The sequence below is a fragment of the Coregonus clupeaformis genome, chromosome 25, assembly GCF_020615455.1.
Source record: "Coregonus clupeaformis isolate EN_2021a chromosome 25, ASM2061545v1, whole genome shotgun sequence".
In the NCBI taxonomy this organism is placed as follows: Eukaryota; Metazoa; Chordata; class Actinopteri; order Salmoniformes; family Salmonidae; genus Coregonus; species Coregonus clupeaformis.
Window position 1 is genome coordinate 11600885 of NC_059216.1, and position 15561 is coordinate 11616445.

The window sequence follows — 15561 nt, forward strand, 5'->3', positions numbered from 1 at the left end:
CAAAAATAAGATAACAGGGGAGTCATCCAATAGATCACAATACTCAACCAAATCTTTTTTATTTCACCTTTATTTAACCAGGTAAGTCAGTTGAGAACAAGTTCTCATTTACAACTGCGACCTGGCCAAGATAAAGCAAAGAAGTGCGATAAAAACAACAACATAGTGTTACATATGGGGTAAACAAAACATAATGTCAAAAATACAACAGAAAATATATATACAGTGAGGGAAAAAGTATTTGACCCCCTCTCAATCAGAGAGATTTCTGGCTCCCAGGTGTCTTTTATACAGGTAATGAGCTGAGATTAGGAGCACACTCTTAAAAGAGAGTGCTCCTAATCTCAGCTTCTTTCCTGTATAAAAGACACCTGTCCACAGAAGCAATCAATCAGATTCCAAACTTTTCACCATGGCCAAGACCAAAGAGCTCTCCAAGGATGTCAGGGACAAGTTTGTAGACCTACACAAGGCTGGAATGGGCTACAAGACCATCGCCAAGCAGCTTGGTGAGAAGGTGACAACAGTTGGTGCGATTATTCGCAAATGGAAGAAACACAAAAGAACTGTCAATCTCCCTCTGCCTGGCGCTCCATGCAAGATCTCACCTCGTGGAGTTGCAATGATTATGAGAATGGTGAGGAATCAGCCCAGAACTACATGGGAGGATATTGTCAATGATCTCAAGGCAGCTGGGACCATAGTCACCAATAAAACAATTGGTAACATGCTACGCCGTGAAGGACTGAAATCCTGCAGCGCCCGCAAGGTCCCCCTGCTCAAGAAAGCACATTAACATGCCAGTCTGAAGTTTGCCAATGAACATCTGAATGATTCAGAGGAGAACTGGGTGAAAGTGTTGTGGTCAGATGAGACCAAAATGGAGCTCTTTGGCATCAACTCAACTCGCCGTGTTTGGAGGAGGAGGAATGCTGCCTATGACCCAAGAACACCATCCCCACCGTCAAACATGGAGGTGGAAACATTATGCTTTGGGGGTGTTTTTCTGCTAAGGGGACAGGACAACTTCACCACATCAAAGGGACGATGAACAGGGCCATGTACCATCAAATCTTTGGTGAGAACCTCCTTCCCTCAGCCAGGGCATTGAAAATGGGTAGTGGATGGGTATTCCAGCATTCAAACACACGGCCAAGGCAACAAAGGAGTGGCTCAAGAAGAAGCACATTAAGGTCCTGGAGTGGCCTAGCCAGTCTCCAGACCTTAATCCCATAGAAAATCTGTGAAGGGAGCTGAAGGTTCGAGTTGCCAAATGTCAGCCTCGAAACCTTAATGACTTGGAGAAGATCTGCAAAGAGGAGTGGGACAAAATCCCTCCTGAGATGTGTGCAAATCTGGTGGCCAACTACAAGAAACGTCTGACCTCTGTGATTGCCAACAAGGGTTTTGCCACCAAGTACTAAGTCATGTTTTGCAGAGGGGTCTAATACTTATTTCCCTCATTAAAATGCAAATCAATTCATAACATTTTTGACATGCGTTTTTCTGGATTTTTTTGTTGTTATTCTGTCTCTCACTGTTCAAATAAACCTACCATTAAAATTATAGACTGATCATTTATTTGTCAGTGGGCAAACGTACAAAATCAGCAGGGGATCAAATACTTTTTTCCCTCACTGTACAGTGTGTGCGAATGTAGTAAATTATGGAGGTAAGGCAATAAATAGGCCATAGTGCAAAATAGTTACAATTTCGTATTAACACTGGAATGATAGATGTGCAAAAGATGATGTGCAAATAGAGATACTGGGGTGCAAATTAGCAAAATAAATAACAATATGGGGATGAGGTAGTTGGATGGGCTAATTACAGATGGGCTGTGTACAGGTGCAGTGATCGGTAAGCTGCTCTGACAACTGACGCCTAAAGTTAGTGAGGGAGATAAGAGTCTCCAGCTTCAGAGATTTTTGCAGTTCGTTCCAGTCATTGGCAGCAGAGAACTGGAAGGAATGGCGGCCAAAGGAGGTGTTGGCTTTGGGGATGACCAGTGAGATATACCTGCTGGAGCGCAGACTACGGGTGGGTGTTGCAATGGTGACCAGTGAGCTAAGATAAGACGGGGATTTGCCTAGCAGTGATTTATAGATGACCTGGAGCCAGTGGGTTTGGCGACGAATATGTAATGAGGGCCAGCCAACAAGAGCATACAGGTCACAATGGTGGGTAGTATATGGGGCTTTGGTGACAAAACGGATGGCACTGTGATAGACTACATCCAATTTGCTGAGTAGTGTTGGAGGCTATTTTGTAAATGACATCGCCGAAGTCAAGGATCGGTAAGATAGTCCGTTTTACGAGGGCATGTTTGGCAGCATGAGTGAAGGAGGCTTTGTTGCGAAATAGGAAGCCGATTCTAGATCTAACTTTTGATTGGAGATGCTTAATGCGAGTCTGGAAGGAGAGTTTACAGTCTAACCAGACACCTAGGTATTTGTAGTTGTCCACATACTCTAGGTCAGACCCGCCGAGAGTAGTGATTCTAGTCGGGTGGGCGGGTGCAAGCAGCATTCGGTTGAAGAGCATGCATTTAGTTTTACTAGTGTTTAAGAGCAGTTGGAGGCTACGGAAGGAGTGTTGTATGGCGTTGAAGCTCGTTTGAAGGTTTGTTAACACAGTGTCCAATGAAGGGCCAGATGTATACAAAATGGTGTCTTCCGCATAGAGGTGGATCCGAGCGTCACCAGCAGCAAGAGCAACATCATTGATATACACAGAGAATAGAGTCGGCCCGAGAATTGAACCCTGTGGCACCCCCATAGAGACTGCCAGAGGTCCAGACAACAGGCCCTCCGATTTGACACATTGAACTCTATCTGAGAAGTAGTTGGTGAACCAGGCGAGGCAGTCAATTGAGAAACCAAGGCTATTTAGTCTGCCAATAAGAATGCGGTGGTTGACAGAGTCGAAAGCCTTGGCCACGGCAGCTTTCCAATCTCTGGGGATCTCAGACGTTACGAAAGAGGTTGAACAGGCTAGTAATAGGGGTTGCGACAATTTCGGCTGCTAATTTTAGAAAGAAAGGGTCCAGATTGTCTAGCCCAGCTGATTTGTAGGGGTCCAGATTTTTCAGCTCTTTCAGAACATCAGCTGTCTGAATTTGTGTAAAGGAGAAGTGGGGGGGTCATGGGCAAGTTGCAGCGGAGGGTGCAGAGCTGGTGGCCGTGGTAGTGGTAGCCAGGTGGAAAGCATGGCCAGCCGTAGCAAAATGCTTGTTGAAATTCTCGATTATTGTAGATTTATCGGTGGTGACAGTGTTTCCTAGCCTCAGTGCAGTGGGCAGTTGGGAGGAGGTGCTCTTGTTCTCCATGGACTTTACAGTGTCCCAAAACTTTTTGGCGTTAGTGCTACAGGATGCAAATTTCTGTTTGAAAAAGCTAGCCTTTGCTTTCCTAACGGATTGTGCATATTGGTTCCTGACTTCCCTGAAAAGTTGCATATCGTGGGGGCTGTTCGATGCTAATGCAGTACGCCACAGGATGTTTTTGTGCTGGTCAAGGGCAGTCAAGTCTGAGGAGAACCAGGGGCTATATCTGTTCTTAGTTCTGAATTTGTTGAATGGGGCATGCTTATTTAAGATGGAGAGGAAAGCACTTTTAAAGAACAACCAGGCATCCTCTACTGACGGAGTGAGGTCAATATCCATCCAGGATACCCGGGCCAGGTCAATTAGAAAGGCCTGCTCGCTAAAGTGTTTTAGGGAGCGTTTGACAGTAATGAGGGGTGGTCGTTTGACCGCGGACCCATTACGGACGCAGGCAATAAGGCAGTGATCGCTGAGATCCTGGTTGAAGACAGCGGAGGTGTATTTAGAGGGTACATTTGTCAGGATGATATCTATGATGGTGCCCATGTTTACAGATTTTGGGTTGTACCTGGTAGGTTCGTTGATAATTTGTGTGAGATTGAGGGCATCTAGTTTAGATTGTAGGTTGGCCGGGGTGTTAAGCATATCCCAGTTTAGGTCACCAAGCAGTACGAACTCTGAGGATAGATGGGGGGCAATCAGTTCACATATGGTGTCCAGGGCACAGCTCGGGGCTGAGGGGGGTCTGTAGCAAGCGGCAACAGTGAGAGACTTATTTCTGGAAAGGTGGATTTTTAGAAGTAGAAGCTCAAACTGTTTGGGCACAGACCTGGATAGTACGATAGAGCTCTGCAGGCTCTCTCTACAGTAGATTGCAACCCCACCCCCTTTGGCAGTTCTATCGAGACGGAAAATGTTGTAGTTGGGGATGGACATTTCTGAATTTTTGGTGGCCTTCCTCAGCCAGGATTCAGACACTGCTAGAACATCAGGGTTGGCGGAGTGTGCTAACGCAGTGAATAACTCAAACTTAGGGAGGAGGCTTCGGAAGTTAACGTGCAAGAAACCAAGGCTTTTATGGTTACAGAAGTCAACAAATGATAACGCCTGGGGAGTAGGAGTGATACTGGGGGCTACAGGGCCTGGGTTAACCTCTACATCACCAGAGGAACAGAGGAGGAGTAGAATAAGGATACGGCTAAAGGCTTTAAGAACTGGTCTTCCAGTGCGTTGGGTACAGAGACGCACTAGAAGTCTAACACCAACCTCAGATTATTAGATATATGGCGCTCTTTCTCATAAAACTTAGTGGTAAAGTCTGATAACAACTCCTCTATCCTTAATCTTAAGTTTCCGAAGTGTGTTGAGTTCCCCCTTTTTCAAGCCATTGTTTTCTGGATCTTATGAAGGCTCCTCTAGCCTTCTCCTCATAAAATGTATCTAGTTGATTCTGTAAATCATTCAATTTAGCTTTTTCATTAAGATCAAGATGCTCAATTTCTGTGATATCAGCAATTTTCTTAGAGAGTTCACATCTCCTTCTTAAAGCAAACTGTTTCCTGTAAGTAATACAGGCTGAGCGGATTTAAAATGTAATATTTCCCATATTCTGCATTAGAGGTAGCTAAATTACAGTAAACAGAAATTAGATTCTTAATCACATTTTTTTAATCGTCATGCAATAACAATGAGTTATTCAATTTCCAATAACCACCAGAGTATTTCTTATCATCATTACTGCACATTCTCACAGTCAGCCATATGACTTTATGATCCATCAGGACTGCAGGCAGTATTTTTACGTCTACGGTGTTGGGCTCAAGACTAAAGGTTATCACCCACAAGTCAATTCTTGATTGTAGTGAACAATCTCCATTACTCCATGTGTACTGTTTCTCCCCAGGGTTTTTAACTCTCCATATGTCAATTAAGTCCAGGCTTTGGCAGAAATTCACCAATTTGTTCACACCAATGTTAGGGGCAATCTATCAGTCTCATTATAATAAACCATGTTAAAATCCCCACTGGATGGATATTTTCTCAGAAGACTTAAGAACTTCCACAATTTCCTCTAGAAGTAAGTTATTTGGAGGACTAGTACAGTATCCATATACATTACACAACACAAATAATGTGTCCATGTGATTGATGACCGCTACTAGCCAATGTCCATTGGTGTCCATTTGAGTAAACAAAAATGTCCCTTTGAAATTGTGTGCTAAAATTGAAACCCCAGCTGAATGATTAGTCCCGTGGGCCAAGAAAATATCACTGCCCCACTGATTTTTCCAAAAATTATATAATTCTGTTTGCATGAATGTGTTTCTTGAACGAATACAAGATCTGCGCTGCAGTCCTTACAAAAAAAGAAGCTTTCCTCTTCAACAAGTTTCGTATCCTCCTGGCATTGATTGACATCAACTTCAAATCCATATATACAAAATAGAAAGGAAAATCCTATGCAATCTCAACTCTACCCTCTCTATAAAGGGTGCTTCATATATGTATTAACATAAGTCTTAACTTGTAAACCATAACACCAGAATTCAAAACTAGAACGCTCAGTTTGTTGTGGGGAATGGGCTACCGGCGGAGCAAATCAACCCGGTCGAATTTCTTTTCCGTCTGCTAAAAAGGCTCTGATTCCCCTATAGTATGCACCCCTTCCTTGATTTCGGGCCTGTTGGACGAGAGGCCACAACTTTGCCTTTGCTGCCTTTTCTGCTGTAGTCAGGTCCTCACCGAATCTAAATGTTCTCTCTTTCAGAAAGGCGCTTTCCTTTGCTTTTTTCCGAACTGCATCTCTCGCTGTGCGGAAAGCGAACTGGATGATGATTGAGCGCCTGCGGATGGCATCTTGCTTCTTCCCAATACGATAAGCGACATCCACAGCCATGTCCTTCGGGGAAGTCCGGTAGTGAGAGGAAGCTCACTGGCCGGCAGTGGGAGAAGATGGAACAAGATGGATTTTGGCCCTCATTCTGCAGATTTTCTCATCTATGAAATATTTGATCTCAATACAATTTTCTATTCCCAAAACTAGAATATGTTATGAACAGAGTGGATAAAGTTTTGTAGAGTTTACCCTTTGTACAAGTTTTTTTTAATGAAGTTGTTTAGGAGTGCAAAGGCAAATTTAGTTATTGCGCACCACACTTCATAGTAGGCTTTCCCTAACGGAAGTATGCAGATGCATGCTAGAACGCACCAATAGGATCTCGCTAGCTCGTGCTTGGCTCTGCCCACCTCCTTTCTTGTTCTGCACACTATGACTAATTTGTTCCCATTGGAAACGACAGGCTGTGGTCTATCTTGGTTTAGTTATAAGAAATATTTGGTAATCCTTTTCCCTTTATCACAAAGTATAATGGATATATATTATAGTCCAGTTGGGGGCGGTATTGCCGACCGCTGTTAACTCCGAAGAAGATTTCCACAAACGTATTTGTCCAGTAGATGATCACAAAGTTACAGCTCTGATTCATGAACAAAAGTACTGTAGGCTACCACAGAGTTATTGACTGTACTCTGGACTTGATCATAAACATTTTGAAACAGAGTGTGATCTTACAAGAAGTGGTCTTATTTTGAGTTTTTGTGTGTCTGCGGAGCAGAAGTGTGTTTTAAGACTCAAGATATCGGAGTGAAAGTTTCCTGTGTATGGATTTTCGTAGCAGGGCGCCTATCAAGTGGGTTATTTCTGGGGTGGCGCAAGAAATGAAGGCAGAGGATATTACTGAAGACATCGATGGAGTGGTTGGTGCACGTCGACTGACCTGTATGCTGAAAATAAATTCACTTAATCCATGCTACTGTTTTTGATGAGTCTCTCCCTTCTCATATAAAGTTAGTATTCACGAGATACCCTGTAAGAGCTTTTGTGCACAAGCCCCTTCAGTGTCATAAATGTAAAAGATTTGGTCAAGTGTGTGCAGAAGGGAAGAGTATCGTAAACCAGATGACGTGAAATGCTGCAACTGTGGAGGTGAACATGCGCCTGGAGTGCCCTGTTAGGGTGAATGAGAATGAGGTGGTTAAGGAGTGTCCAGCGTGTCTCCTATCTGGAGGCGGTGAGAAGATTGGAAGTAACGAATGGCGGGGAAGAAACAATCGAGAGCCACCACGACCAGTGAAGGTTTCTCATCAACCGAGGGATAGTGAAATACTACATGTTAAAAAGGTGGACTTTGTATTATTTATTGCAATGGTCATAAACCGTACAGCATAAGCAGAGAAGAAGTCTAAGAAAATTGGAATCATTGTGAATGCCGCTGAACGTTTTTGGGGTCTTTGTGATTTCACGGCCGTGCAAGAAATCCTGTCAGTGAATGGACCGCCATCTGTGTAGGGATGTATTTTGGAGTGGACTGTGATTGAAGAAGTGGGATGGGTTTTCTTAGTTGACCTGTTTTATTTTGTATGATGTCGTTCTATATCGTGGAGCTCCGCCCCATAGGGGAGCTCTGCTCCTATTGGTTTACCCACTGCCCTAAGGCAGCATCAGCCTGAGACAAAATGATGCACACACCTGCAGCCAATAGGAGTACAGGTGTCCCTATAAGAGGGGATGCCTCCCCTCAATCAGCCTCCCTTTATCTTCAGCGACTGGACTAGACTGAAGAAGCCAAGAAGAGACGAAGAGAAGACTCAGGACGAAGAAACGCCGTCGACCTAAAATGAGCACACCAAGTTTTTTCCTTCCATAAGGTAGGTATTAAACAAAAGCTATTTTCAGAGCTCAATGTCGCTGTTCCCCTTGGCGGCTGTCGACCCCCACCGACTTATGTTTTGTGGGTTGAGGGACACAGCATGCCAGGGACGGCCTCATTAATCCCCCACTATGCGCCCTCCCTTTTTTGAAGGAGAGGAAGCAGCGTTGGGCATTTTTCTTGAGGATGTGCTATCAGTGTTAGCCTCAGCTTCTGAGGTATCATCTGAGGGTGCTGACTCAGGAGATTACAGGGCTATTGGGGAGGAAATTAATATTCTATTGGAATAATTCATTACACTGACACAGATGTTTTAACACCCCTTTTCCCTCAGGAAAGTGTGAGGTCTGTTACAGCCCTGGATGATGACGCCACAGCCTCTCTGCGCTCTGAATTTCCAGGTCTCATTGAGAGGGCTGCTAAACGGCTGGAGATTAAGCTGCCTCCCATTCCCTCCAACCGGAAGTGGACATGATGGAGGGCGGCTCTCACTCTCGCTACTGCTCGGCGTCGTGCCCGCCGTCAGACGGCGGCCTTCAGCAGCAAGGGAGCGGGCCCCGCCCCTCCTACAGCTCCTGAGGTGCCGACCATTCCGCCGGCGAGAGAGGTCATTAAAGCGTCATCCTGGCATCACCCGAAGGGCGGCCAGAAGAGACGCCGTTTATGACATGGCGAGGGGGAGAGAACGGAAGACGGCGCTGCACCTAGTGTGATTGTGCCCACTGTTCCCCCCCACCCTACCGTTGAGGGTATGGAGGAGAATGTTTTTGTTGATGTGTGTGATAAAGAGTTGGCTCCACCTGACTTTGTCAAAAAGAGCCCCTTTTCCATAATACATCCAAGAGCATTTGACCTTCCTCACTCTCGCTCTCTCTCTTTCACCACTCTGAGTGCAGCTCAGCCCACCACGGGTGAGTTGCTGAGCGCACACATAAGGTAGGTATTAAAAAGGTATCAAGGCGCCGCCTTGTGTTACCTCATAGAGACCTCACATTACAGACTCCTAGGAGTGCTGTAGTGAGTGTCTCACATATCAGGCTGCAGTCTCAGTCAGACGCAGCCGCTATTCGGGGATGGCGCACTGTCTCAGGCTAAGGCCTCTGTCAGTGCAGTTCAGACCTGTGCTGCGTTCACGGAGGGCCGGAATACTACGATTACGAGTTTAACCTCCCGAGTGGCGCAGTGGTCTAAGGCACTGCATCGCAGTGCTAGTTGTGCCACTAGAGATCCTGGTTCGAATCCAGGCTCTGTCGTAGCCGGCCGCGACCGGGAGACCCATGGGGCGGTGCACAATTGGCCCAGCGTCGTCCAGGGTAGGGGAGGGAATGGCCGGCAGGGATGTAGCTCAGTTGGTAGAGCATGGCGTTTGCAACGCCAGGGTTGTGGGTTCGTTTCCCACGGGGGGTATAAAAAAATAATGTATGCACTCACTAACTGTAAGTCGCTCTGGATAAGAGCGTCTGCTAAAATGACTAAAAATGTAAAAAAAATAATGACAGGGTGACGCAGCCGCTATTCGGGGATGGCGCACTGTCTCAGGCTAAGGCCTCTGTCAGTGCAGTTCAGACCCGTGCTGCGTTCACGGAGGGCCTGAATACTACGGTTACGGGCGTAACCAACGTATCGGCGCCCCCGTTTCTCTCAGAACGCGCTGATGCTCACCACGCTGAGTGTAGCTCAACCCACCAGAGGTGCAGAGCTGAGCACACACAGAAGGTGAATGTTAAGACGGTATCAAGGCGCCGCCTTGGGTTACCTCATAGAGACCTCACATTACAGACTCCTAGGAGTACTGTAGTGAAGGGCTCTCATAGCGAACTGCAGTCACAGCCAGATTCTGGAATGATGACGCAATCGTTTTCTGGGGATGATGCTCTGTCGCAGGCCATAGCCTCGGTCAGTGCAGTTCAGACCTGCGCTGCGTTCACGGAGGGCCGGAATACTACGGTTACGGGTTTAACCAACGTATCGGCGCCCCCGCTTCTCTCAGAACGCGCTAATGTTTCCTCTCCCTTTCATTGGAGGCCCGCCTTGGGCTGTTCCACCACCTCAGTGCTGGGGAACAGCGGCGGCAAGGGCCATCGAGGAATACAGGTCCTTCCTACTGAATGTACCACAGCTTCGCGCTCGCCCGCTTTCTCTGCATTGCTGGCAGTGGCGGCGAAGCTGTACCCTCTCACGCTGGCTAGACCAGACGTTGCAGAAAGGTTATGCCATCCAATTCCATCGGACCCCGCCCACATTCAGGGGAGTGGTGGAGACGGTGATGAAAACGCCCAAAAAAGTGGCCGCTCTGTTTTCAGAGATTACGGAACTTTTGGCGAAGGAGGCGGTCACAGTAGTTCCCCAGGAGCAAAGGAACAGAGGGCTGTATTCGCCCTACTTCCTGGTGCCCAAAAACACGGGGGGAATGAGGCCGATATTGAATTTACGCATTCTCAACGAGAGCGTAACCAAACGGCCCTTCCGAATGCTCACGACAAAACATCTACTGGAATGTGTCCAGAAAGGAGACTTTTGTACAAGCGTAGACCTAAAGGACGCGTACTTTCATGTGCCGGTGCAGCCGCGTCACAGAAAGTTTCTGCGATTCGCCTTTCAAGGGGTGGCGTACGAATACACGAGGATGCCATTCGGGTACGCCCTGGCACCTCGCACGTTTTCCAAGTGTGTGGAGGCGGCATTGGAACCGTTGCGTCGTCAGGGAATAAGGTTACTAGCCTATCTAGACGACCTACTGGTTCTCGCCCCGTCAGCAGAGTTGGCGTTCACTCACACGACACAGACAGTGATTCATCTCACACGTCTGGGGTTCGCTGTGAATTGGAAAAAGAGCACCCCCTGGCCCAGTCATCAGATTGTCTACCTGGGGTTACAGCTAGACACTGTAATGATGAGGGCTCGAATTTCGGACCCTCGAAGGGTAGCCTTGTTGCTAGCCCTGAGAAAGTGTCGTCCGAATCACACGGTAACGGCGCTGTCGGTCATGTCACTCTTGGGTCTCATGTCGTCAGCCCATTCCGTGGTTCCGCTGGGACTCCTGTGCATGCGCAGGATGCAGCGATGGTTCGCCCAACTAAGACTAGACCCAGTGTGTCAACGTCATCGGTTGGTGGTGGTTCCCCTCTCGCTCAGTGCAGATCTGAACTATTGGAGAGACCCGCGCATTCTCACGCACGGAGTCCCGATAGGCAAAGTGTCCTCCTACATTCCAGTGTTTACAGATGCCTCTCTGACTGGATGGGGAGGGACATGTCAGACCCAAGCGATAGGAGGTGTGTGGCCTCTTTCGAGTCGCCACATCAACCTCTTGGAGTTGGAAACGGTTCGACTGGTTCTGACCCACTTCGCGTCTACCCTTCGGGGTCGCGATGTGTTGGTCTGGTCAGACAACCGGACCACAGTAGCTCACATAAATCGCCAGGGAGGAGTCAGGTCTCCTGCTCTCCACCGGGCGGCAGAGGAATTGTGGCTGTGGGCTCACGAGCACCTTCGCTCATTGAGAGCAGCACACATTCCGGGCTACTTGAACGTAGGAGCAGACCTCACGTCGCGAGGGGGTCCTCGAGACGACGAGTGGCGTCTGCATCCGGACATTGTTCTCCAGATTTGGGAACAATTCGGGAGAGCCGAGGTGGATCTATTCGCGTCATGCGTGAACGCGCAATGTCCCCTATGGTTCTCTCTGAGAGAACAGGACGAACCGCCACTGGGAAGAGACGCATTTGCGCACCACCCGAGGCAGAGAGTTCTTCTGTATGCATTCCCTCCGCTGTCCTGCATTCTCCCACTGTTAGCCAGGGTGAGATCAGGAGGGCTGTCAATAATATTGATATCCCCCGATCGCCCAGGGGCTCCATGGTTTGCGGAGATGAGTCAGATGTTGATTGCACCTCCTTGGACAATTCCACATCGACGGGACGCATTGTCTCAGGCGGGGGGTTCGATAGGGCAATTGCCCATAATTGACCAACCACTGAAGGCTTGGCTCCTGAGAGGGACAGAGCGCCGTGGGTTATCTGATTCAGTAATCAGGACCATACAGGGTTCACGTGCCAGTTCCACTTCCAGGGTGTATGCCAGTAGATGGAACGTCTTTTCACAGTGGTGTGTCACACAGAGTGTAGACCCCATGAGCTGTTAGGTTGAGAGTGTTCTCTCTTTCCTGCAGTTTATGTTTGATAAGCAGCGATTGCCCGCCACCATTAAGTTGTTTGCAGCGGCGATTTCAGCCACCCTCTAGTGAAACGTTTCTTATTGGGAACGCGGCGGCTTAGGCCAATGCCTAGAGCCACGCTTCCTCAGTGGGATTTGGCTTTGGTACTCGAAGCGCTATGTAAGTCGCCGTTCGAGCCATTGAATCAAATACCCCTCAAGATGCTGTCTATGAAGACAGCACTGTTGCTCGCTTTGACTACGGCTAAGCGTGTTAGTGATTTGTGACCCGACTGCCTTGCCATTAATGGCGATCTGAGCAGAGCGGTGTTACGTTCTAACCCGGCATTTGTGCCGACGGTTATTAAGAGCTCATATAGATCACAGACCGTGGAGCTGTGGGATTTTTCTCCCCCTCCTCATAGGGAGAGGAGTGAGGAAAGGCTATAAGAGCTCACTCCACTCGTGGAGTAGCGGCTTCTACTGCCCTTTTCAGAGGAACAGGGGTAGAGGATATATGTGCAGCGGCGTCATGGTCGTCACCGTCTCCATTTATCCGTTTCTATCTCTTGGATATGTCTTCTAACTCTTTGGCTCAGTCTGTACTCAGCGTGGCTGAGGGGAGGACTTGAGCTAGGAGAGAGGAATGCAGGACTGAGGAGACAGGTCTCTTTCAGGTCCGCTTCTGATGGAAGGACATATTCTGGTATGACTCCTGACCAGTGGCGGCTCCTGAAAAAATTCTCAGGAGGGGCAATTTTTCTGATGATTTAGGTGACCTACACACATTTTAAAAAAGATATGTCCAGCAACAACATGAAGACAGGGGCAGCATATAAGTCAATACCAGAAGCATTTATTGACTGATCTCAAAAGTGTTGGCTTACAAAATCAAAATAAGTTATCACAGTAAAAATAATCAAGGGTGTTCTTTCACATTCCTCAACACTGCATAAACAATATGCATTTCCATAAACAAATGAAATAAGAATGAAAACAGAATTTGAAAGTAATTTCTAGAAAAGGTAAACACAGCTATCTGTATGGCTTTGTAAAAATGAACAACCATATTCTGGCCAATTGTATAGATTTGTAAATATGAACAACCATATTCTGGCCAATTGTATAGATTTGTAAAAATGAACATGAACAGATTTTTATTTTTATTACTTTTTTTAAATGAAAAAAAAACTATTTTAAACAACATCAACTGTGAACTGATTTGGGCGTGTGTGTGTTAAAGAGACAGACAGGGAGGGACAAAGAGAGAGAGAGGCTACATTACTTGTACTGAAACTGTTCTCTTCTCTGTTTCAATACAGCAAAGCGTTCAATGACTTTCTCATTGAAATCAGGCATGCTGAGGACTAGTTCCCTCTCCATGGAAAGCATGGCCAGTGCATTCAGACGTTCCTGGCCCATTGAATTTCGCAGGAATGTCTTAACTCGTGTCAAAGTTGAGAAACATCTCTCAGCTTCAGCTGTTGTCATGGGAGTAGTTATGAGGATGTTCAACAGAGTCACAGTCTCAGAGAACGTCTCCTGGAGGTTGTAGCTCATGAGAACCTGGTACAGTGCCAGTGCACCACAGCCTCCCTTGAATTCAGGATTCTCATAGATCAGAGATAGTTCTGTCTTGAGCTTTGCCTTGCTCAGCATGGGGTATGCATTCACAGTGGCATTCAGAGCCTCATCAGGAAATGAATGGCAGTACCTTTCAAACATGTCTGCTTGCAGTAAGGTAGCACTCACAAGGTGGCCAGAGAAAGAGAACCTTTCTTTGGTGTGATCCAGGATGGTGTTGCAGACCTCTTCAGACAGCCTCTGCTTCTCCTCTTCTCTCAAAGCTGTTCTGGGTCTTTTGGCTCCTGTTGCTTCTTGCAGCTGCTGTTGAGAGGAGTCCCTGAAGGCAAACAGACCAATGTGTTTGTTGGCTTTGTACAGTATTGTTGTCTATGTGATGCACAGGTATATGCAATGTATCCATGTATAGTACAAATACTTAAGTTCCACTTAAAATGGGCAGGGATGCATAAAGTCTTTAGTGTTTAAGTTAGCCTTTGTGTCTCACATAGCCTGGATGTTCAGCACAGTATACAGTGGTGCTCATAAGCTTATGATCCCATGCTAAAGTTGACTAAAAAGAGGAATAAAAAGAAAAGAAAATTGGTGTCCTTAAAGGTTGGATTTTCCAACTTTTTTAATTAAGTCATTAAGATCAATTTCCAAAAGATGATTTTTTTATTTTTTTATTCCTCTTTTTAGTCAACTTTAGCATGGGATCATAAGCTTATGAGCACCACTGCACAGTACACATAGTATATAAAATAAGATAGATTACACCACTGGCCATATATAATGAGAATAATGTGATTTCAAACACAAATGCAGTCTCCTTTCATGCATACATTTTCAAATAAAGCTCTGCTTTGAGAAAGATCGAATGATATTGTTTAATCTTACCTTATGGCCTGCACACTGCTTGTGAAGCTGTCGAGGGCACGTTTGATAAAGACAGCATCGATGTCCTTCTTCTGTAGCTTCTGGTACAGAATGTCGACGTGGGGCATGATTTTGTGAAAAAGCCGCAGGAAAAAAATAAAATCTTCATCATGTAGCATCCTCACGTAACCAGATGCCTCTCTCACAGTAAGCTGGTCAAATGAACCCAATGAACCCGTCCGGATGGCTTCAAAACATTCTATGAGGTCGTCTCTATTCTCGTAGACAGTGTTCACGACTCTGCTGTTGAAGTTCCACCGTGTGGATGAAGGTCTGGGCAGTCTTCGTGCAACAGTCTGGTCAAGAATGCTGGTGCGTTTGGGTGACCGGGAAAAAAACGTTGTAATCCCGCTCAGATCGGAAAAGAAAATGTTCACTTTTTTGATGCGAGAAGTAGCTTGATGCATGATCAAATTCAGCTGATGCGCATAGCAATGCACGTAATGGGCATTCTTGAAATGCTCACGCACCTTCTGCTGCACACCTGCCTTCTCTCCCCTCATCACACTGGCTCCATCGTAAGCTTGCGCAATGAGTTTGACTTTCTCGTCATCGGCAAAAAGACCGTTCAGTCTCTCCAAAAGTACACTGGCGATTGAGGCTGAGGTTGATTCCGAGATGGGAAGGAACTCAAAAAAGCGCTCCTGCACTTTGTGCTTGCTATCTATGTACCTCAGCACAAGCACCAACTGTGTCTGCGTAGAAACATCCGTGGTCTGCGTCAGCTTGGATAGCTACGAAGTTCGCAGACTTCACCTCCTCCACAATATGTTCCCTCGTGACCGCTAGCATACACTCCAGTAGCTCGTTTTGAATGGTCTTTGATGTGCCCTTGAAAACTTTAGCATTTTTAAGATGGTCATCAAACAC